The sequence below is a fragment of the Epinephelus fuscoguttatus genome, linkage group LG1 (assembly GCF_011397635.1).
Source record: "Epinephelus fuscoguttatus linkage group LG1, E.fuscoguttatus.final_Chr_v1".
Lineage (NCBI taxonomy): Eukaryota > Metazoa > Chordata > Actinopteri > Perciformes > Serranidae > Epinephelus > Epinephelus fuscoguttatus.
In genome coordinates, this window is record NC_064752.1 from 13,657,117 (window position 1) to 13,680,330 (window position 23,214).

Consider the following 23,214-nt stretch of genomic DNA (forward strand, 5'->3'; position numbering starts at 1 on the left):
CACTATACATTATCTCTTATGTGTCTACTGTTGTTTGTACTGACACTGTACATATTGGTATAATTTACTGTGAGTTGTTTGTACTGGTACTGTAGTCTCGCCACCAGACAATCAGAGATCTCCGCCTTCTGATAGTCTGGGGACACTCCTTTCTATAGTGTGTTTAACACACCGGCGAAAACAGTCGGCAACAAAGCAACGCCTCTTGCATTTTTGAAAAGGACACGCCTTCTCGGAAATGTGCGCTCCCCCTTTTCTCGTTCGCAAGGAAACAAACACACAGAGAGCTTGAAAATGGATGCCGAGAGATTTAACTCTGTTTTATCAAACGTGTGCTCATCTGTGAAGAAAATATTTTTTCCAGCGGATGTCTTAGTTACAACATGATTGAGCTAACTGGAGTAGTTTCATGTCGTATCCGACAACGGGAGGCTTTTAACAGATGACGTCCTGATGTTAGCTTTGCTGCTGCTGTTAGCTGTCCCTATCAGCTGCAGCCACTGATGCTTTCTAGACATCGTGATTTCCCAAAACTGAATAAATACCACACATAGCAACACAAAACTGCTTTGCTAGCTCAATCATGTTGTAACTAAGATATCCGCTGGATGAAATATTTTTTTCACGAACCGTTTAATGAGTTATTACCTATTACAGACACCGCTAATGGCTAAGAAATAGTAATGTTTGTTCAATCATTGTGTTTACAGACTTTACAAACATCGGATTAGTCTAAACGGTGATACAGTGATGTGAAAAATGTGAAAAATGTGACATATATATATATATATATATATATATATACACACACATATATATATATATATAGCTAAATGCTCTGCTGGTTTTCTACCTGGAAGTATTTGTAAACAACAAAGCGATTCCCTTTATAGACGGATGAGTCATGGCCTTGTAAAAGATTATGTTTGTTTCTTTTAGTTGGCGAGAATGTGTCGCCGCAAACGTGACAAACATCCACTAACTTTGACGGCGTTTTCTGCGAGCGCGGCTGAGCCATTTTGTACCGCTACATGTGTTTCTAGTGGGACTAGTGGGAGTTCAGCGAGCCACCGAAGGACCACCCTGCGGATTTAGTATTGGTTCTGCAACGTAGGGAGTTTTTTTTAAACTCTGAAATTGTATCCGCCCATCTAAACACAAATTCAGGGAGAAAGTCATCAGTCTTTAGTTAAGCAAAGCGTCTAAAGACTGACTTGTGAGTCTACTGGTACTGTGCATTCTGGTATAATTATTTGCATTCCTATTTATTTTTTCTTCAGATAAATCTGATAATTGTTGCTCGGTCTCTTTACTCATTTATTCAGTATAGTGTCCACACACACTTTCTCATTCTACATATACATAGAGGTATACTGGTGGCTTTACAGCCTACATTTTATTGATTATCTCTGATCCCCACGGTCAATTTGGGCGTTGCGACAGTGCAAGCAACACCGCTGATGCTAGGTGGCGCCAAGCTAAAAAAAAAACAAAAAAAACGAATCCTATCTGTTGCCTCTTTAAATATGGATGAATTATATTAAATAAATGAAGATTCAAAGCTAACATTTATAAAATTGAATTTAAGACATTTTTGGACTTTGTAAGGATCTGCAGAGACCCTGATCAGAGTCTCATCTCAGATAAACTCGTCTTGGCCTCTCTTTAACTCTGTAGCAACAACAAAAATTTCATCTCCACTCCAGAATATTTTTTTTTAGACATTTCACAAAAGATCTGGATACAATACACTTGTTTGCTGAGAAATACAAAGAGAAGTAGAGAAAAACGTGAATGAGATGTAGTCAGGGGATCGCAGGAGTTCAGCTGCCTTGTAAATAAGTTCTGCCACTTGGCAAAAAAAACAAACACAAAAGAAGCTTGAAGCTTCAATAAATCATTGATACATGTCTTCACAAAAGTTGTGGTTTCAAGTGTTTGAACGTTTGGCTTGAAGGAGAAGTGTGAAAGATATAATGGGATCTAGTGGTGAGGACTGCAGATTGCAACTAGCTCAAACTTCTCATAGTGCCGAGCATGAACTCCCAGTTATGATTCCTTCAGTGTTCAATGTTCAGGGGTTGGTGAGGATTCTCAGTCATACAAGACATGGTAATCTGAAGTGCTATATCATAGGCAACTGGACTTGCTTGAGTCTCTTGAAGACATTTCACCCCTCATCCTAGAACTGAAGAAGCCTCTGGGATGAGAAGTGAAACGTCTTCAGGAAACTCAAGTAAGTCCAGTTGCCTAAGATATAGCACTTACGAATGTTCAGGAGGTTTTTACCATGAGCCGAATTATCCACTGAGGTCTCCTCTTCTCTTAAACAAATGGACCAGGTGATTAAAACCAATAAAAACATTGAATGAAGCAATTTCACATTAAAAATGAGTGTCTATCCTGATGCTGCTCATTGCGCAGGGGCTGATAATTATGGCGGCCAATGCGAAAACGTAAATGGCCCTATCTAGGACAGTGTTTTGTTTGTCCATTCTGAGCTACTGTAGAAACATGGCAGTACAACATGGTGGACATTGTGGACAAGGACCTGCTCCCTATGTAGATATAAACGGCTCATTTTAAAGAAATGAAAACAGAATACTTATAATTTTCGTGTCATTATATTCTAAGGCAGGAGTGTCAAAAGTGCACCCGTAGGCCGGAACCAACCCACCAGAGGATGTCATCCAGCCCTTTGGATGACTGTATGAAAGAGATGCTAGTACCTTCAGTGTCCCTGTCTGCCAATTTCATCAGGCATCTACCTTCTATAATTATACGCTTGTAGACCTTCCTTTGGTATTTGATATAATAGCCACTCCTTAGAAGTACCAACGCCGAATATTTCCTGAAAGCCACATTTGCATTCTGGGGCATATAGGCCTGACAGAACATGTTAAACCACTAAATAAACACTATCAGCACTAGACAGGTATAATTGGAAATGAGGGCATTACTAGACTCTGGCACTGGCACCGAGGTGTGCATCACAGCTGAGACGCTGGAGCAGAGTCAAGTGGTGTGCTCACAGTTATAGTTGCAAACTATGAAATACATACAATACATAGCATTTGATAGCTGTCATGTCACTCATGCTTATCATATCTGTCAGCAGTGTTAGCGAGGGAGCCACCCAGCTACAGTTAGTCAGTACAGTTAGTAATGTAACAGAATGAACTGTGGTCAAGTTGGCAGTCACCCTAATCTCCATGGTCATATCAGCTCAAGCCTAGTTCACATTACAGGATTTTCACCGCGATTTTGACGTCGGCGTATTTGGGCTTGCTCTCTAAACGTCACCTTTCTCTCTCTCTCTCTCTCTCTCTCTCTCTCTCTCTATATATATATATATATATATATATCCTTCTAATAAGTTATTTAAACGCATGATAGTTGCTTCTTTTGGGCTTGTTTCCATAGCCCTGGTTGCTTGTTTCTCTTCCAAGATCTGGCAACACTGACAAGCCGGCAAGTAACAACAACAACAATAGCAGCGTCCACAGGATCACAGGGAGTGCGTTGTGTTTGGACCCAGGCCCTGGAGGCAGATCTGATTCAACACTGGGAAGAATATCCATGCCTTTATGATGTGTCATCTCCAAGTTTGGTGACATCACCGCGTTATCTGGGGCTCTGTCGGTGAGGGCTCGGTGGAGAAATCTTGTGGTGTGCACACACAGGTCGTAACGCAGTTGGTGAGACTCCCGATGACAGAAATACACGTCGCCAGGTATGAACACTCAAAAGATTACGATAGTCTCCGCGGCGCAAAATCAGGGTGAAAATTGTGTAATGGGGAACTAGGCTTAACACTACAACTGTAGTACATCCATATACTGACATTAATACGTGTTAAACTGAATAATGCCTTTAAACCGCCCAGCAAAGTTAGCAGAAGGATGTGTGACTACGTTCAGTTTTCAAAATAAAGTGTTATAAAATACATACAACATTATGGAAATACAATTAATTGGGTAATGTTCAGAAGAGGTGTAAAATTAATTTACGGTGTCCCTTATTGATTAAAAAGTAAATATCACTAGTGTGAGAGAAATAATGTCTTTATTTTTTTGTTTGTTTGTTTTTGGGTTGCTGGGAATAAAAAATAAAAAGTCTGTTAGGTCTAGTTATCATGCGATGGTTGATGGTTTCACATGTCTGGTAGTCCAGACTCAAATCTAGAAAGATTTTGAGTTTGGCCCTCACTGCACTAGCTGAGGCATTTCAAATGCCGCTGCACGCAATTGGATAGCACAATGGCCAGTCAGAGCAAAAAACAAGGTGACGTATTCATTGCACTAAGTCCCATTTGTTTGCCGACCAGTGGGGCTAACTGATATATTATGCTTTTACCGTATCCCATCGGCAAAACAGCAAAAATGTCCTTTTCTGGAAACGAAGACTTCTAGGGCAATCTTCTGTTCCTCTCAAGGAAAAAGATAAGTGTAGTTGGCTTAGCGCTTCTTCCCAAGCTAAATTGAATGGATGTGGTCCTTTGGCACCTGCCATCTTGGCTGTTTACTTTTAGACTCCTACGGCGCAGCGCTGTCCTCATCATGTTACGCCCGCCCAGAGCCTGCCTATGTTAGATAGACTGATCTGATTGGTCCGATAGGTGATTCAGCGGGCTCTGCTCGTCAGGGCCAGATTCCTGTGCAGTACAAATTAGAATTTTCTTGGGGCCGGGCATCTGGATTTCCAGGTTACATGTCTGGCCCACTTGTCATAAAATATGGCCGTATGTGGCCCCCAAACTAAAATTAGTTTGACACCCCTGCTCTAAGGAAAACATACTTATCACATGATATTCCATTTCTACCATTATCCCCCTAAATCCTACACGCTGGACCTTTACACTTATATATTCATATAGACAGCTTGAAAAGTCTCACTTTTCTTAAAACCAAATTTTAATTTAAAAAAAAAACAAAACAGAAAGAAATCAGGAACGGTGTGATAAAACTAAGAGAAAGCCCTCTACTCCCAGACAAATGTAGGGCATAAAGGGTGAGACCATGTTTCCTCCCTAATTAACCACTGAACAGGTCTATAATTATAAGGCTGTGCACTAAAACCTCTATTAGTATCACATCTTTGTCAAGGTAATTTTGTCAAGGTAATTTCAGCAGCGGAGCACAGAGTCTATAAAGACAGCAGGATTTAAAGGGCTGCGCGCTGCCAGCTGCCTCGGCTGCTGGCTCCATGCAGAGGCAATAATCTCAACAAACACCGATCACAGTCATCTCAAACACTACAGGAAGTGACCTGGAGCTCTACTACCACAGAGCCGCTCACCATACACAGCGTGGCCATGTGTTTTCTTTTTCTCTTTGCTACAGTATTTTTCTTCCTCTACGGTAGGTGACAATATCTGAGCTTGGATTCTATATTCTGTTTACTGTTAGTAGTAAAATGAGATGATGTGATGAAGGTGTGTAAATCACTTACCTGTAAACTGCCAAGCTGTGAGCTCCGTATCAGCTGTTCCTGTGGAAAAAGAGACAAGATATTTTAATTTATCATGAAAAAAAGGTGGACATAAACGTCTGAATTTCATCTGATATCAGGTATTTTCCAAAAAGCACAGGTTTAGCCACAGCTGAATCAAGATCAAGATCAAGATCAAGATTAACTTTATTGTCTCACAAAGTGAGAAATTTGTTCTGGGCCGTTCGCCCATGCTGCAGCCACAACACAGAACATACAATACAATACAACACAATACCAAACATACAATAGATATAGAATTAAAAAATGAATAAATAAAAGAATGAATAAATAAATAACACCTAATAGGGCTAATAAAAGTAAAAAAAAAAGTAAAAAAAATACTAACCTGTGCAAAACAAACAAAAGCAAGTCATCTGAGCTCTGGCCTTATTTGACCTTGTTTACCAGCTTTATTGACACAGGAACAAACAAGTTTTTAAATCTGTTCAGTCTGCAGTGAGGAACTCTAAACCTTCTACCAGATGGTAGCAGCTCATACTCGCCATGCATGATGTGTGATGGATCGCAGATAATTTTATTTGCTTGTTGCAGAGTGGCCTGTTCATAAATACGCTGAATGGAGAAGTGCTCTTTAACACCAATAATTTTTCCAGCAGCATGAATTAGCCAAAACAGTGTGAATGCACTTATCATCTAACAATTAATAGCATATTCATTTGTCAGTATGACATACAGCGTCACATCTTATACGCCCCATTGAAAACACTATAGTTTGCATTTGACTGATTTGTTGACTTAAATCTGACACACATCCTCAAGCAGATTAAACCGCCCACCGCCCCTCACTCTGTGTACACTGAATTTAACTGGCAGCTGCGAGAACACACATCATGAATATCAATTATTACTAAAGTGGAGCTGTGAAAATTAGCCGGGGCGGTTCTATTGTGTAGGTTAATGGAAACTCAGACGGGCCTTTAACTGTAGGGTTAATGCCACTACTAAGCCACCGTGACAATTCTGTCCTTGAGCTTGAATAATAAATTGAAAATGTGTGTGGGCTCACACGATTGGTTGGCAACATGCATGAAACATTGGATCTATTAAACGAGGAGAAAACAAACAAATAAGGATGAGGAAACAAATTATTTTTCAAAAACACAACATTTATGCTTGTCATTTGAGAAAGCCTGCTATAATTGATATCTCAAACATGAATACATATATTACCCTACATCTTCAGATACAGCCCTCTTTATCGAATACATTTTATATAACAGGACTATTTACATAAATCATCTTGGAGGCATGAACCTGCAACCTCAACACTTTCTCCATCTGTGTCACACTAAAACACATCCAGCTTTCTTCTCTTGATCCTACTAATTTCATATATACCCAGAGACTGATGTATCTATCCATTCCTCTTTACCATTGATCTCCACTGTTGTCCAAAACCATGGAAAACACACGAGTAAACTTTTTCCCCATGTTCATTCATTATAGTCAACATGGATTTTATTTACATGCAGTTTATTTTGAGTTGATTCCACATACACCAGCCCATCCACTACGCTCTGCTACTGCCAGTTGACTTGTTAATCCCTCAATTCAACAGGGCTTTGCTGTCCTGGCTCCTCAGTGATGCTCCAAACTCCCTGTTGACATCATTGACAGCAGAAACATTACACATCTTCGTTGCAGACTGAAAACCCATCTGTTCAGACTTCACCTCGGTTCATAAAATAAATATCTTACTATATAATGATGAAAACTCTGTCTGTGGGTGTGTGGGTGTGTCTGTCCCACGTTTTTCTACTCTCTGATGTGGTCAATCTATGTGAAACTGCACATAGGCATTGAAGATTGGCATAGGTAGAAGGTGACAAAGCTACTTTTTTCCAAAAATTACACTATTATTAGTATATTCTTTTACAAAGTCGATGCACTCCCCCCCACGAGTTACTGCGCACGCGCGTTAATAGATGCATCCACCTCAAACAGACATCATCTCAGCCGCAGCCGATAAAGGTAGGACGTGGGTAACCGTGCACTCAATGGGTATGAACTAGTAAATATACAATCTCAAAACAACGATAAGCCTCTGGGAGCAATGGCCAATATTCTGGGACATCCAATGTAGCCAGTGGAGAGGGCCAAGACCTCTCCACAATTTGCCAGTCATTCCAAGTGACGTCTATATCAGGTATCTGCATATAAATGCATGTTTCTCATCATTCTCATACAACATTTAGTGGTGTAACAGACTTGTACAAGCAGCTCCAGTGGAAAAGCAATACAGTGGGCAGTTTAATTTCGGATAATATCACACTGGAGATCACATTTATTTTTCACCTGAGGCATTCCACTTGCCTGAATGGTGAGTGTACTTGCCTTGGGCGAATGTTCGTGTTGAGTTCTCAGGGTTCTGGAACAAAATAGTTAAAGGGATAGTGTACCCAAAAATGAAAATTCAGCCATTATCTACTCACCCATATGCCGAGGGAGGCTCAGGTGAAGTTTTAGAGTCCTCACATCCCTTGTAGAAATCCAAGGGGAGAGGAAGTAGCAGCACAACTCCACCTAATGGCTTACAGTGCCCCAGATTATAACGTCCAAAAAACACATAATTGAAACCACAGAATATCTCCATACTGCTCGTCCGTCGTGATCCAAGTGTCCTGAAGCCCCGATGTAAAAAGTTGTTTGGAAAAAGGTCATTTAAACTCTGTTTTTAGCCTCATTGTAGCCTGTAGCTCTAACTGCCTCTCTGTGGACCGCACTCATGTGTCTGCGCTTGCGCGAGACCATAAGACATGGGTACCGCCTTCATGTGTGTTCACGTGCTTTCACTGGTCTCGCTGCACACGTGAGCGCGGTGTACACAGAATCAATCAGAGCTACAGGCTACAATGAGGCTAAAAACAGAGTTCAAATGACGTTTTTCCAAACAGCTTTTTATGTTGAGGCTTCAGGACACTTGGATCACTACGGACGAGCAGTATGGAGATATTTTGTGGTTTCAATTATGTGTTTTTTGGACGGTTGAATCTGGGGTGCCATAAGCCTGCGTTAGGCGGAGTTGTGTTGCTACCTACTCTCCCCTGGGATCTCTGCAAGTGATGTGAGGACTCTAAAACTTCACCTGAGCCTCCCTCGGCATATGGGTGAGTAGATAATGGCTGAATTTTCATTTTTGGGTGCACTATCCTTTTAAGCTAGAGATAGCATGCACATTTTTTTACCCCCATAAACTAAATGATTGGTTGAAAAGTAGGTAGAGTTTAAGTTGTCCAGGATTTTCTTTGGTTAACTGCAGCCCTAGTCAAATTTTCAAATAAAATCACATCACATGTACGTAACATTGACGCCCAACCATGATTCTTTTCCAAAACTTACTAACCACTAGTGGCGCTACTTTGTAAGATATCATGCAAACCTGTGTGCATAACTTTTTCTAAGATATCATTCGAACACGCCCGGCTGCTGTACACAAGTGCAGAAAATGAGTAATAATCTGCGGGTGAAAGTAATCCCCAACAAATACAAATTACTCCTGTCTGAGTAACCAAGTTGCCAAAAACTGCAGTGCCCAGCTGCTTTAGGAAATTATTTCTTAATGCTGACTATTTATACAACCTGTTTGTGAAGATTTATGTCTTCAGTAGGAATCAATGGACTTAAAGCTGAGCAGCAAAGACAGGGAAAGCAGGGCAGCTGGGAAGTACTGAGGGACCAATCTTTTTTGCTAACAGGAAGAACAAAGAATAACATCAGCTCATCCTTTGAAAATGAAACTCAGAAATAAGCAGCATTTTTTTCCCCACATTTAAGACCTGGAACATTATAGCAGGTTCCATTTCAGTGTTTACCTGACAAAGCTAAAGTCTTAAAGTTTTATGAGGTGGTAAGCCACATCATCACCTAAACCCAGAGGGGTAGGGAAATAAGCTCTAAGGGCACAGTATACTGAATGGTCTGGCTTTAAACTAGGCGGCTAAATTGATTGCGGATGGATGTTTTTCAGATGAGTTGATGTTTTCTGGCCCTTTACATCAATTCGAGTACGTCCCGACACAAGAGAATGACTGGCGACTTTTCGGCTTCGTCTCAAGGTTTACATGAATTTATATTCTATTACATTACTAACTGGTGCCACATGCTCCTCAGACAATAATGTCTCACACGCCTAATTTCCATCAGCAGAGCCATTATCATTATCACCACCATCAACGAAATATCTGATGGGCGCACTAATCCTAATTAACAGTAGGAGGTGGAGCTAATCAGCCAGTCCAGTTATCTTAATTTACCTATTCTGCTAAGGAGAAAATGGAGAAGGAATGAACATAATTGAGTCAACCACAAATGTAATCACAATGTCTTGATGAGGGAAGTGGGACAATTATCTCTGATACAGTGCACGCTCAGGCAGAGAAAAAAAGACAATTATTGATTTAAAAGAAAAATTTGCCACCTTTAATGTGGATGTTTAATCAGTGTTGATGGTAAGTAAATGTAGCGAACTGAAGCAATAAATCCCTCAGTGAATGCTGTACTGATTGAGAAAGAGGAGTGCTCCAGCTCACTGAGCTGTGCCGGCAGTGCCTACATGTACCAGGATGCACTGTGAGCAGGTTCTGAAGCCGAGCTAACTGGGGACAAAAATGCTTTCTTAATGGTCATCTGCCCTTGGTTGTCTATTTCGGTTTATTTTCAGGAACCTAAAGGTCTCCAGTACACCTCTGTCCAAGGGAGGAGTAAAACTGTCATGCACAGTAGCGTGCACATGTGCTTTCTTAGGGTTAGCATGAGCAACAGCATCCAACATAATCGGCCACAAAAATTAACTGCAGCAGAATTACTGAATTTCTTTTGGCATCAGAGGACAATTTGAGCAAAGACACCACCAGTCGATGCTACACTCAGCAGCTCAGGTTCTGGGGTGTCATATCCTCTTGAACAGCTCATGCAGCTGCAGCTTTCTGCTGTATTTCTTTGGCCATATACATTGACTTGAATAAATACAGCTGATTTTTTGAGTTGGCCAAAACAGTGTAAAATATATTATCAATCATATCAATACTTTCAGCTGCACTTATATTTTGGGATGCCATTTTCATTGTACTAGATGTAGCTAGTTTGCAATACAAGCAAAGAGAACAAGGTTGTGTTTTTGAGCAGCATCTAGAGCACACTCCTGGCCAGTGTTGCACATTGTCATACTTCACTAGAGCTAGCTCAAAGTTCAGTTCACACACACTGAAATGAAGTAGTTCATGTTCATAGTTCACAATCAAAATTTAGAATTAAGTTCACAGTGCCAAAAAATTAACTAGTTCACGTTCATGTGTTGCATTTTTGTACATAAAACAATAGGACTGACCCAAAAAATTTGAAGCTTTGAAGCTTTGAAGCTTCAAAGCTTCGTTCGATGGCACAGGATTTGATTGTGAATTTTTTTTTATTTTTTTTTTTGAATATTTGGCCTTTTTTTTCTCCCATTTATTCGGGGGACCTTGAACGCAACACCATTTCTGACAAGGAAATAGAAAGCCCGACGTGCAATGAATGGAGACCTATTATCCTGCATGAACACAGACAACTAAATTCTTTCAACAATGTGACTCAAAATAATGATAAAATAGATTTTATTGATGTAAAATAATATGCCGGTGGTGGCATTTTCCACCGGTCCGCTGCGCTCTTAGTCTGATGTCAGTGACACATGCTGCTCTGAGTCGCGCATCTGTCTGCTTGTGCTGCAGTGCGCACCGAGGGTTTTAATTGTTAGTGATTTTCAAAAATGAAGTCCAAGGTCAGCCCTATAAAACAATATATTTTGATCATCATTCACTAACAGATGTTTCCCAAGAATGGTCTGATGCTTCATCTCATGTTGTTTCAAACTTGTTGCCAACATGACTCATGATTGGACTTGCTTTCTCATACCTGGTAGGCAAAATTAGCATAAAATTGTAGATTTTTTCCCCATTAAAATCTGAATTCATTTGCTCATGAAAGTCCTTCAAATATCCATATGAACTGACTTTAAAAGTACTACTGGCTGTGTTGTCTAAATTGCGATTAGCACTAGCCTTGCTGGTGTTGTGTCAACACATTCTCACTCTGACCTTGTCACATTTCAACGTTTGGTCGTGGACCGTCTAGGTCCAGATGGTTGTTGACGTTCTGGGACACCATGTCAAGTTCTGCCTGTTACATGCATTGTCTTCTTTCAAAATACACTACAGTTTTAACAGGAAATGTACCGTTTATAGACAGTCTCTTTCAAAATAAAGGCAATATGTCGGTACAACACCGTGAACTTTTTCCTTCAACAACTAAAGCACATGGGTTTAAGCAACAAAAAAACATGGTTGAGTTTGGCTTTATAATCTAACGGGACACAAACACTACTCTCCCGGGTGAAAGTCCAACCCATCCGTTCTTGTCCTGCCGCTTTTCCTCCTTACGCCACTGGGTGCTATTAAACTATAATAGCGACTGGCCACGTGTCATGCTGATGTTAAAGGACATCTGTTTTTGTCAGTGTCATTGCCCAAGTGTCGGTCATTGCTCAAGTCACTGTCTAAGTGCCAGAATTCATCAACTTCTGAGTGCAACTGGTTCGGCACGCTTGGTGCCTCGATTGTTGGGTGCTGTAAAATGCGCTTTGTCAACTGTCACAAGACTGAACTGTTTGCATTCAGCTTCAATTAAGTTGCAAACTGATGTGTTCAGTTCACCTTTTACCAAAAATAGGAGCAATTTGTGCATGAACGTGCTCTTTTAGCGCACAAAACTACCACTGGCAAGCTGAATTAGCCTGCAGTTCTTTCTTGACTCCGATAACGTCACTGTCACATCAAATGAACGTGCTGGATGCAGGAAGAACTACAGATTTTGCAGCTTTGAACCCCACTTTCCTGGCATGCACTGAGGAATTTATTTCCTCATTAAACTACATTTACCATCAACCCTGACAACACATCCACACAAATGATGGCACATTTTACCGTTAAATATTGTCTAAACATAAAGGAGAGAAGAACTGAGTGAATATGTTAAAGTGATCCCAGATGACTCCTTTATGTTGATAAAATAATTCAGAACTCTCAGCTAATTTGCATTCTGTTGACTCCTGTCAGCTCCGCATTAACCCTGATACCAAGCAACTTGCAGAAGACAAACACACAGCCCCGTCATGCAGTTGCGGAGGCCTGATCAATATAAACAAAAATGTTCAGCTTTCCTACCTACACCTTCGCATACATCTGGTGCACAGAGCCTGTTGTATAAGCAGCTCACGTCTGCAGGGCGTTAAAATAGCACGGTCATATGGGCCTTCACTGTTGCCATGCATCATTACATTAACCTAAAAAATGTAGTAGTTATCATCGAAGAGGAAATAAAGTGTCTTGCTTCTTATGTGGGATTATTTCCCCTTCTGTCATTGGTCTATTTTAAATAATCAGAACATCAGTCTGTGAGACTTTTTTTCCAATAAACAAATTTAAAACTCAGTCATTGAGGATGTATTCAAAGAGGATGAACATATATGAAGGAAATGCATGCTCACAGGGAAAGCTATCCGCTGTAAAGAGATTCAGGCATCTCAGAGTGGAATTACATTTTTTACTCATGTAACACAGCAGCTGATGCAGCATGTAATTGCTCTTGAAAGCGCAGCCCTGTGAGGAATAAACAGGGCTACACTTACTGCAATTTGCCAGGTGTTTGTGGAAAAGTCAGAGACTCCACCTCATTATCTTCATTATTCACTGCAAGATTCACTGTCACATACTGCAAAAGGCAGACCCTCTCTGCACCTGCTTCTCTTGCACCAACTACCAAAAATAAGTCTCCTGCCAACAGCGAGTGGACAGCAGGCTCGATACTGCATGTTGTTTGTAAAATTGAGACACACATAAAAACCCCAGCTGTAAACTTCTCCACAACACCACCACCTACACTGAAGCACAAAGCTCTCAGAAAGCAGTGCTCACACAGTCCGGCTTAGCAGAAAGCTGCTCTCATCCCTCTCACACAGAAACATCTCCACAGATGGAGGCAGGACGGAGGATGGGGATCAGGAGAGCATCCCAAACACCCCAACTTCTGCCAAATGACACGGTAAAAACGACACAGTATGTGTGCAACTGTCTCTTTGACACACGTAAACCATGAGCTTTTGATCTGACGCCACTGAAAACAAAATGAAAACAATGCACAAAGCTCACGAGATGCAACGCGACAATAAATACTGGATTACTGAATATGCGCTGCAGTTTAGACATTGTAATTGCTTAATTAGAATTCAAAAAAACCCTATCGAATGACATTTTTAATGAATTTTTGATAGGAGGCCTCATCTGACGTCATTGACAAAATGGAACAATAAAAACACGTTGACGCTGTGGCTGGCGAAGGCAGATGTCCCTGAGAGCTGTAGGCGTGGAAAACATTTGGAGGATGAGAGGGAGAAACAATGATATAGCCAGAAGGTAGAAAAGGAAAACATGGAACATACCGAAGTAAACAAAGTCTTCTCAATTAAGTGTTGATATTCAGAGAATGCTGGGGCCTGAGGGGGATGTTCAGCTGAGCAATGATTCGAAGAAAGTGACTGGAGGAACTTTAACAAACCTGTGATACGTAGTGTTCTTCTATTTTTCAGTGTCAAATAGCGATGGCTTTTTTTTTAAGTTTTATTTCCTGTTACTCAAGACAACACTTCTATCGCCAGCTTAACTATAGAAATCACTAAAGCCAGGGTCTAGTAGGGCAAATAACATGAACAGTCACATGATAATTTTGCAATCAAATCTACAGTTTAAATTCAGTTTGTGTGTAAAACCTTAAATCCCTTAGGAATATTTCTTTAACGCAGCACCAATATTGTTCCCTAATCTAAACCATTACCGTAACTGTGTAGACAAAGCTCCCTTAACTGTAATGAAGTTTTTATTTTGACCCAAACCATGTTTCCCTAACCTTACCAAATGATTCATTTGTTCATTATTTATCCGTAACTGCTTATCCTGTTAAGGATCGCGGGTGGTGGTGGGTGGAGGCTTTGGAGCCTCGCCCAGCTGTCACTGGGTGAGAGGCGGAGTACACCTGACACATAAGCCCTTTTTAAATAGGAATTGTGCAAATTTGAAGGAAAGCCCAATCACAATTCGTTCAGCATTGGCAGTACAAAAACAAAATCGGGAAGTGCGGCAAAATGCCGGCTGCCTACTTTTGTTTATACGCAATGTGCCTTTTTCAGGGCAATGGGGGGGCATGAGCAAGTAACAGTGTGTGACGTAAACAGTGACATGGGAGGGAAGCCGCAGCTGGCCAGTCCCTCAGCGATTCTCTCGTAAGTCGGCCCGTTCTTCACCGTCCCCGTTATCTGACAGTTAATGGCCTCTTCGTTTGCGAGGGCAAGGAGGGCGCGCAATTCCTTGTCTCCCCAGTTGCTCATCTTTATAGTGTCTGTCAGATTTGTGTTTCCCTCTTGCTACTAGCTGCTCCTTCCTGCTATCAGCTGTTTCCTGTTAGTCCATCGCCAGTGGCACATGTTGGAAGGCCACCTCGTTCTTTTTAAACCAAAAGGGTTCCGCCAATATGACTACCCTATGAGGCGGAAAATTGGGCACCTCGGATCAGCTCGCCAATCCAGCTCTGTGTGTCTAAACGCTCACAGCTTGCCAGCAAAATAGCCCAACATTCGCCGAAAATCTGGCAGTGTAAAAGGGGCTATAGAGATAAAACTTACTTAACCCAAACTGCAATTTTCCGAAAACATAATCAAGTGGTTTTTGCAACTAAATCCAGGCAAATCTTAAAGGAATACTTCACCACTCAAATGACTATTTATATATCAGTTACTTGTGTTTAATGCAAGAAGAAAATGTTTTTTACATGTTTCCGCTGAATGACGAATCCAAAACGGTGAATATTCTTGATGAACTGAAGGTCAAGGGGTTTTGATGAAGTTTTGCTGTTGTTCAACACAGAACCCATTTTCTCTGACTTTATATATATAGTCATTTGGGCAGTGAAGTATTCGCCTAAATATAGCATTGTCACATCATAGAACCTGATGATTTGGTTTTTAAGGCACAGTCAAATGATGCATCAGATAAGAAAACTCTTCTGTGTCATATTGAAGGGAATGGACAAATGTCATATTATGACGTTTAATTTCAGGGACTTGTTGAGAATACTGGCTGAAACCATACGCTGCACAAAAGATTCCAAAACACACGGGACAAGATGTTAAAATCCTTTGTGCAAGCACATACAAGAGTTCATCGGTGAATGGTAGATATGAACTAAGATTGAGTTGTAGATTTGGGATACATCTTCAGTAGTGTTCCTGTGGTTCCTGGGGTGTTTCAGCCATTCACACTGTACACCCTCCCCCAAGACAGCCAGCTACAGGGTGAACAGTCCTGAGCTTGCATCCCAATGCCCAATTATTCATGATTACTTATTATTTATGATTAATTATTGCTATTTGGAGCCCAGCAGGGATCCTTCCTTTTCAGCCAGAGCTACTGACTGCTTCTCTCTGCTGCCTGCGATGCAGCTTTGATGGCTGAGTGCTGGCTCTGGCCCCTGATTCCTAGGTCCCTTAGTAGTTTGGTGGTAGATGTTGCCACAAACCCGTCACGAGCTAAGCCCAGCTGGCCTCTCTCCAATGTTGTGGAGCTGCTCCTGCTTATTTTAGCCCCCTCACGGATGGGGTGATGAATGATATTACGGCTCCCAAAAGTGAAGCCAAAACATCTCAATCACCCCTTGATGGCAGGCTGCGGTATAGGTCATAAAGAGCGCCCCCACATGTTAGTGGATGGGACTTGGGCCACGCACAAAAATAAAAAATTAAAGTACACATCAAAAACATTTTTCCCAAAGATGGTTTCTGTCATTTAGTTCTTGTCATGCTGATGTATATTCAAATATTCATTTTCCAGATACATTTGGCTTTAATTAGTTACTTGATGCTATAAAAAAGGGGGTGTGATGTCATGATTGACAACTCTGTGTGTGTCAATCAGTGTGCTCGTGATTGGTTGGACTAGTGTATAGGCTGGAACTTGATAATGCCGGGATCCCTACTGCTCAGACTGGCTCCAAACGACATCACTAGCGCAATATCGCAGCAATTGTATCCAGGATATTTTGGATTCAATGTTGTACAGTGGGAGAAGTGGAGACAAGTTGTTGATCTTTTTCTACAGTATACAGTCCAAACTATGAAAATAAGACACAGGTTGAGCTTAAATTTGACCATAAAGGTGAGCTTGTGGAGAGGAAATTGAGAAGAAAAGTGAGCTGTGTTGAACAGACAATCAACATCGAACCATATAACAGGTAAAGTATAGGAAGCATTTTGGATTTAACATCACAGTATGTTTGCTTCTTACTCAAGTAAGGAAGCAGAGGTGCTGCAAATGACTGACAACATAGTTAGAATTTACGCTGCAGGGGTTGCATTCAAATTGATTTCAATAAATTTTATGTTAGCTGTAATGCTTTTGAACGATATATTTTGAATAAGTGATGCCCTAACAAAGTGTTTATATACACTTAAGAGAGTATGAGTGTCACAATCCAAATGGCACTAACTCTTGAATGAACAGGCGTTTCCCATCAGTGTGATACACACAGTGTATATGTGTGATTGTCATGTTTTAGTCAAACAACAGGCTTGCTGCAGGAATCAATCACAGCCAACACCAGCCTCGAGGGTCACACCGTGTAACAAACAATAATGATGGACTATTAAGAGACTGGTAAACTGTGAAATAAAATGTTGTGGCGTGGCTCTGGCCCGTCACCTGGCACCTTCCTGATGTAAATGCTGTCCCTTGCGATCACAGAGGTCCACCTGTGGTGAGGCCGCAGTGCAGCCGGCACTAATTCCTCATTACTCTAATTGTGTTTTCCTCCTCTCGTGCTCTCTGGGGGGCAGCAAGGCAATGTTTCTTTCCTCAATGACATTTTATAACAGCATGCTCTCTGTGTGTGGCTGCGTCTGACTGAGCGAGCATAAAGAGTGAGTGTATTTGTGGTGAGAGTGGCAGTGGGGTTGTGGGTGAGGTACAACTGTTTTTATAGACAGAAAAATACAACTGCTACTGTTGAACTTCGTGATTTCTGAGTGCTGTACAAGATAATGTAAATAATACTACCTACCTCAAGCCACTGATGCATAGACAAACAAATTACTACTTTACCATCCCTGGTGGATTGTGTTTACTGAATGTCGATAAGATTTCCCACTATTCTATTTGTGATGGGAACCTTGCTGCCTATCTTGTTAAACCAGATTTCCCACCAGGGCTGTTGAGATTGTGGATAGAGACGCGTATGAACCTATGTGAGTGCATTATGTATATTGATTGTAGAAATCATCTGCTCATTAGTGCATTTGCTTTTACCAGTAAGTCTTTCACAAGACAGGCAAAATATGTTCCTATTATTCATTTCTTTATAACACCAACAAACTTAAAGGGTAAGTTCTGTGTTTTTCAGCCTGGACCCTATTTTCCCATGTTTTTGCGTCCAACGTGACTAATGGGAACCACAGTTTTTGACATTGGTCCAGTATGAGCAGAACAGGCTTGGTGTTTGTGCCCCATTACTTTACGTCTACTAGACCTATAAAGATTATATTATATTATAGAAATATTCACTGGGCCAAGTACCAGCGACCTTTAAGGTGGAATGTTAACTTGTAATGTTACTCAATGCATGAGTTGACGACCTGAATCCATCAATACACCTTAAATTTCACTGACAACTTTGACCATCCAATTTGTTTTTACATGACATACACTTTTAGTAATGAGTGGATCTTCAAGCATTTATATGCATTAATTTCGACCGGCTTATGTGAATGGCGTATATTCTAATCCTCACTCGAAGAAAAAAAGCATTGTTCCTGTGGGCTACAGCAACACTAAACCCCTGAGCTTGCCTTATAAAGCCTAAATGTACAAACCCGCTATTTTCAAATATCCCATGGAGAGACAATCTCTCGGCATGTTAGCGTGCAGCCTCGTTCTGTGGACGATAAACAAGGTGTAGACTTCCATCTGTGTGACAGGTGATGAGGAAATACAGTGAGGGCTGGACAGAGCAGTGAGTGACAACAACCCCACCCACATTTAAGAGTACTGTTTGTGGTGGAAACACTAAACGGAGCTAGGGTCTAGGTACCATGTCTGAAGGGTTACTTTTGGTTCCAAAAGGTACCATACCTAAAGTGTTTGGTGGAAACGCAGCTTAAGTGCTTGTTTTTGCTACAGGCAGGCTCAGATAATTATTCTCAGTGTCTGATAACATTATGGAAAGGATCCTTATGGAGACAGACCTTTTTGTTAAAAAGGAAAATCCTGTTTTGTTTAACCATAAACAGCCCTGAAATCACCATTGTCAAACCCACCAGACTCCATTTAAATAAACAGTAATTTAATCATTGTAAAACACACTTAATTAAACGAGTGACAGAAAGAATATAAAACTTACTAATACAGTCTTGGTTCACTTTTCCACTGTTCAATAATCATCACTTCTGGTTTGGTTGAAATATGCTCTTGATTCACCCAGTAAAATGTGAAAATATTCTGTCTCTATACATGCTAAAAGTTCTGTTTATTTAATGGAGTCTGGTCATAGCAATTTTGTTGCTGTTTCTGGTTAAAGAAAAGGGTCTTATCCTTTAACAAAAAGGTCCATCTCTATAGGGATCCTTTCCATAAAGTAGTCAGATGCTTATAATAACAATCTGAGAAGGCCAAAGTGGCAAAAACAAGCACTTTTAATGGACTTAAATTGACTGGGCACAAACGCCCCCGGTGGTTACACTGCAGCCCATCTTGCAGCTGCTGGCTGCAGCAGTCGTGAATGCTGGACCAGGTTTCGCAAATTGTTGTTCCCACCAGTCACTTAGACACAAAAAAAAGGAAAATAGAGGCCAGGTTGGAAAACACCAAACTCACCCTTTAACAATCTTCACATCACCTCAGTAATTTATCGCTCACTGTGTCAAGAATAACGTGATTCTAAAGTCTGCATTTCTGTCGCAGAGAATAAGTTGTGGGAGAGAAACTGAGAAGTTGAGGATAGTTTTGGGGATGCTGCGAGATGAAGGCAAACAGGTCATCATAGTCGTCATGAGGTCTGACTCATGCCTCCTGCAGGCGTGTAAGTGATGCACTGAGGTCCAGGCTCTCCCAACCTCACATTTCTGTCTCTCGTTACGTCATTATAACTGCTGCATCACCAGACTGTCTGGCTGTGGCCTGAATGTAGCATCCATTCTGTCATTTTTATTACATCTGACAGGCTGAGGTTTACATAAAAAGAGGGTGTAGATTTACACCACTGGCTTTTCTTCAGTACTGTCCATTAATCACTGCACTACAGAGGCAGAGTCTCCACCAGCAGATGCACCCTCCATAAAATATCTATCTCAAGTAATTTTGCCATGGAGACAGATGAGAAATCTTTCTCACAAAAGGAAAAAAAGCCTGATGAAATTATTTCGCTTGTTCACAGTTCCCTGCCTTTGTGTCAGGGAAACAAGAGGTTTCTTGTAACATACTGAGGTTTCACTCAGGAAATGTGTCCACTTTAAAACTTTAAACTAACCACTTCAACTGGTGATAATCAGACTAACTTCATCCCTGTGTTTTACCTGCAGTGCACATAGCAGCACCTGACTGTGATTGATTTGTTTGTTTCTACTCTCCCCAACTCAGAAAAACTTTGACATTCTGACGCGCCACTCTGATTACTGCGAAGTGAACATATGGTGTAATCGACCAATCAATCACCTGCTAAGCAGAATCAGACGGATCCTGACACATCTCATCCAGTCCATTACAACATGCCGGCTTAAACAGTCACCTCGCTCATTAAATACGTGGCCTTTGCTGCGTGATGTTGTGCCACTGCTTATTCTACCTGCTTTAATTAAGGCGAGACAGGGTGCCTACACTAGAAAATGCTGCGAGAAACCTGTAGCATGGATTAAAAAAGCAGACACAAGAAATATTACTCATCCTCAAAAGTCAAAACTGGTTGCAGCCTTTTATGAGTCTTTCATTAGAAAAATTACAGCAAACTAAATCATAGGTCAGAAAACCACTGGTTGATTCTAAGCTCTTAAAAAAGCTTTTCTCATCTGAGTTTAAAGGGACGGTCCACCCCAAAACCAAAAATACATATTTTACCTCTTACTTCTTGTTCTACATATCAGTCTAGATTGTTTTGGTGTCAGCTGTCGAGTGTTGGAGATATCAGCCGTAGAGATGTCTGCCTTCTCTCCAATATAATGGAACCCGATGACACTCGGCTTGTGGTGCTCAACGTGCCAAAACATACACATTTGAAAACTCAACAGAATTGTCTCTTTCCAGAAATCATGACCCAGTTACTCAAGATAATCCACAGACCTTGTTGTGAGCAGTTTCATGAGGGAACTATTTTCTTTCTACCGAACTACACCTGCTAACTGTAGGGTGACCATTGATTTCCAAAAAAGAGGACACTCGGCCCGGCCACGAGATAGCCTACTTAAATGATACTCGCAGTTTACTCAAAGATGCCTTATAGTTTTAATATATTTAAAGTTTATATGTATGGATAGAAAATTCAGTTATATTACAAAATAATAGCTCTCAAAGACAGAAATTCAGATAGGCCCCAATAGGGGACACACACACACACTAGAGTGTAGCTACCCGATCCAAGCCCGATGGGTCCCAGCGGGTCGAGCCGGGTTCGGTCAAAAATGTATAGCCTAAACTGTACTCGGGCTCGGGTCGGATTCAGTCAGCTTTCAGTGAAAATGTAGTGTAAAAATAAATAAAATCCTATTGTCTGTCCTGTTTATTGCTTGGGCACTGTTATTTACGTGAAAACACCTGAACATCACACACACAGACACACATTGGCTGTTTGTTTCTACCTCTCCCCTCGTTGGAAGCCTCGGACCTCCCGCCTCCCGCTCCCGTCTCAAACACGGCGGTCTCCCTCTCCACGGTGCACGCCGGCCTGTTAAATAGCCTGTAACCATAACAACTGTGTGACACAAACTCAGTGCTTTAGTCATTAAATAATGTCGGGCTCGGTTCGGTTTCGGACATAACAAAACAGAATGACTATTGGGTTCGGACAGAAATATGCGGCCCGTGCCGCACTCTAACACAAACACACACACACACACACACACACACACACACACACACACACAAGGAAAACCGGACATTATCATCAATTTATAAACACCTCCCGGACGCCAAAAGTGGACATGTCCGGGCAAAAGAGGACATTTGGTCAGCCTAGCTAACTGTATCACAGAGCAGAAGGAAGCATACAAGTACTGCTACCTTATCTAGCACCACTGAACTAACATTGCAGCTCAGCCACAAAGGGTGCAAATAATGTTTACATCTCGTACTGTTACGAGCATGAGTTTCTCATCCATGAGTAGATGCACACGTAGGTGTAGTTTGGTAGATAGAAAATAGTTCCGACATGATACTGCTCACAACAAGGTCTGTGGACTATCTAACCAGGTCATGATTTCTGGTAAAAGACACTGCTTTTTTCTAAGGTCTCTGCCCAGAAGAGTGCTCTCATAGGAACAGCTAAGATTCTGCACAGAATCCTCAAACTCCCAGGCCTCTGGTGGAGGATCCAAGCTTGAGGAAGACATACCACCACCACCTCCATGGGAGTGGGGGTGAGAGGGGGATGACATCTCTGCACTTAAGACAAACTGCTGCCTTGACCCACCACACTAGCTGATATACTGCACTGACCCCAAACACATTAAACTGAGCATAAATTCAACCAGAAAAATATCTCATCTTAATCTTCCCCTCTCTTCCTTTTCTCCTGCATCTTCATATCAGTTGATTAGAGGCATTAACTCTTTCAGTTAAAGGGGCACTTCACCGCAAAATTAAAAATGCATGTTTCCTCTTACCTTGGAGATATCAGCTATAGAGATGTCTGCCTTTTCTCAAATATAATAGAACTAGATGGCATTCTGCTTATGCTCAGCAACTCAGCATCTCAGAAATCATGACGCAGTTACTCAAAATAATCCACAGTCCTTATTGTGAGCAGTTCCATGTAGGAACTATTTTCTTTCTACCAAACAACACCCGCTAGTTGATGCACACTTCCTTCTGCACAGTGATAAGGTTGGCGGGTGTAGTTCAATACAAAGAAAAAAGTTTTTCAAAAGTTTTCAAATTGATATTTTTCGGCACTTTGAGCACCACAAACCGAGTGCCATCTAGTTCTATTATATTCGGGAGACGGCAGGCATCTCTACGACCGATATCTCCAACACTCAGCACCCCCCCACAAGAAGGTTTAGATTGATAGATAGCACTACAGGTAAGAGGAAAAATATGCGTATTTGATGTTGGGGTGAACTGTCCCTTTAACATTATATACATTACTTAAGCAGCAAAATGATCATTCACATGTTCAGAAGGTTGGCTTCATGATAGCTGCGTCTGTCATACTGCCTGTGTATACTTTTGTTACTCTGCCATAAATTCAAGCAGGTTGATATTCACATTTGGGCTGCCTGAAGCCAAATAAATGTATTAATTAATAATGTATCATGAATAATGATGGTGTCACTGATGGCCTGCAGGTAAGCACTTCGGCATCCCAGCAAGGATTTCTTTATGTCTCTCTCTTGGCATGTGTGTGTGTGTGTGTGTGTGT

At 41.2% G+C, this 23,214-nt stretch overlaps 1 protein-coding gene across 1 annotated transcript in view; it reads right to left on the reverse strand.

Moving 5' to 3' along the window:
* The window catches only part of rap1gapb (RAP1 GTPase activating protein b), a 196,806-nt gene that overhangs the window by 153,342 nt on the left and 20,250 nt on the right, over positions 1-23,214 (reverse strand). The window contains exon 2 of the mRNA XM_049570218.1: positions 5,452-5,490. The gene's annotated coding sequence lies outside the window, so the exon portion shown is untranslated. The remainder of the gene's footprint in view (positions 1-5,451; positions 5,491-23,214) is intronic.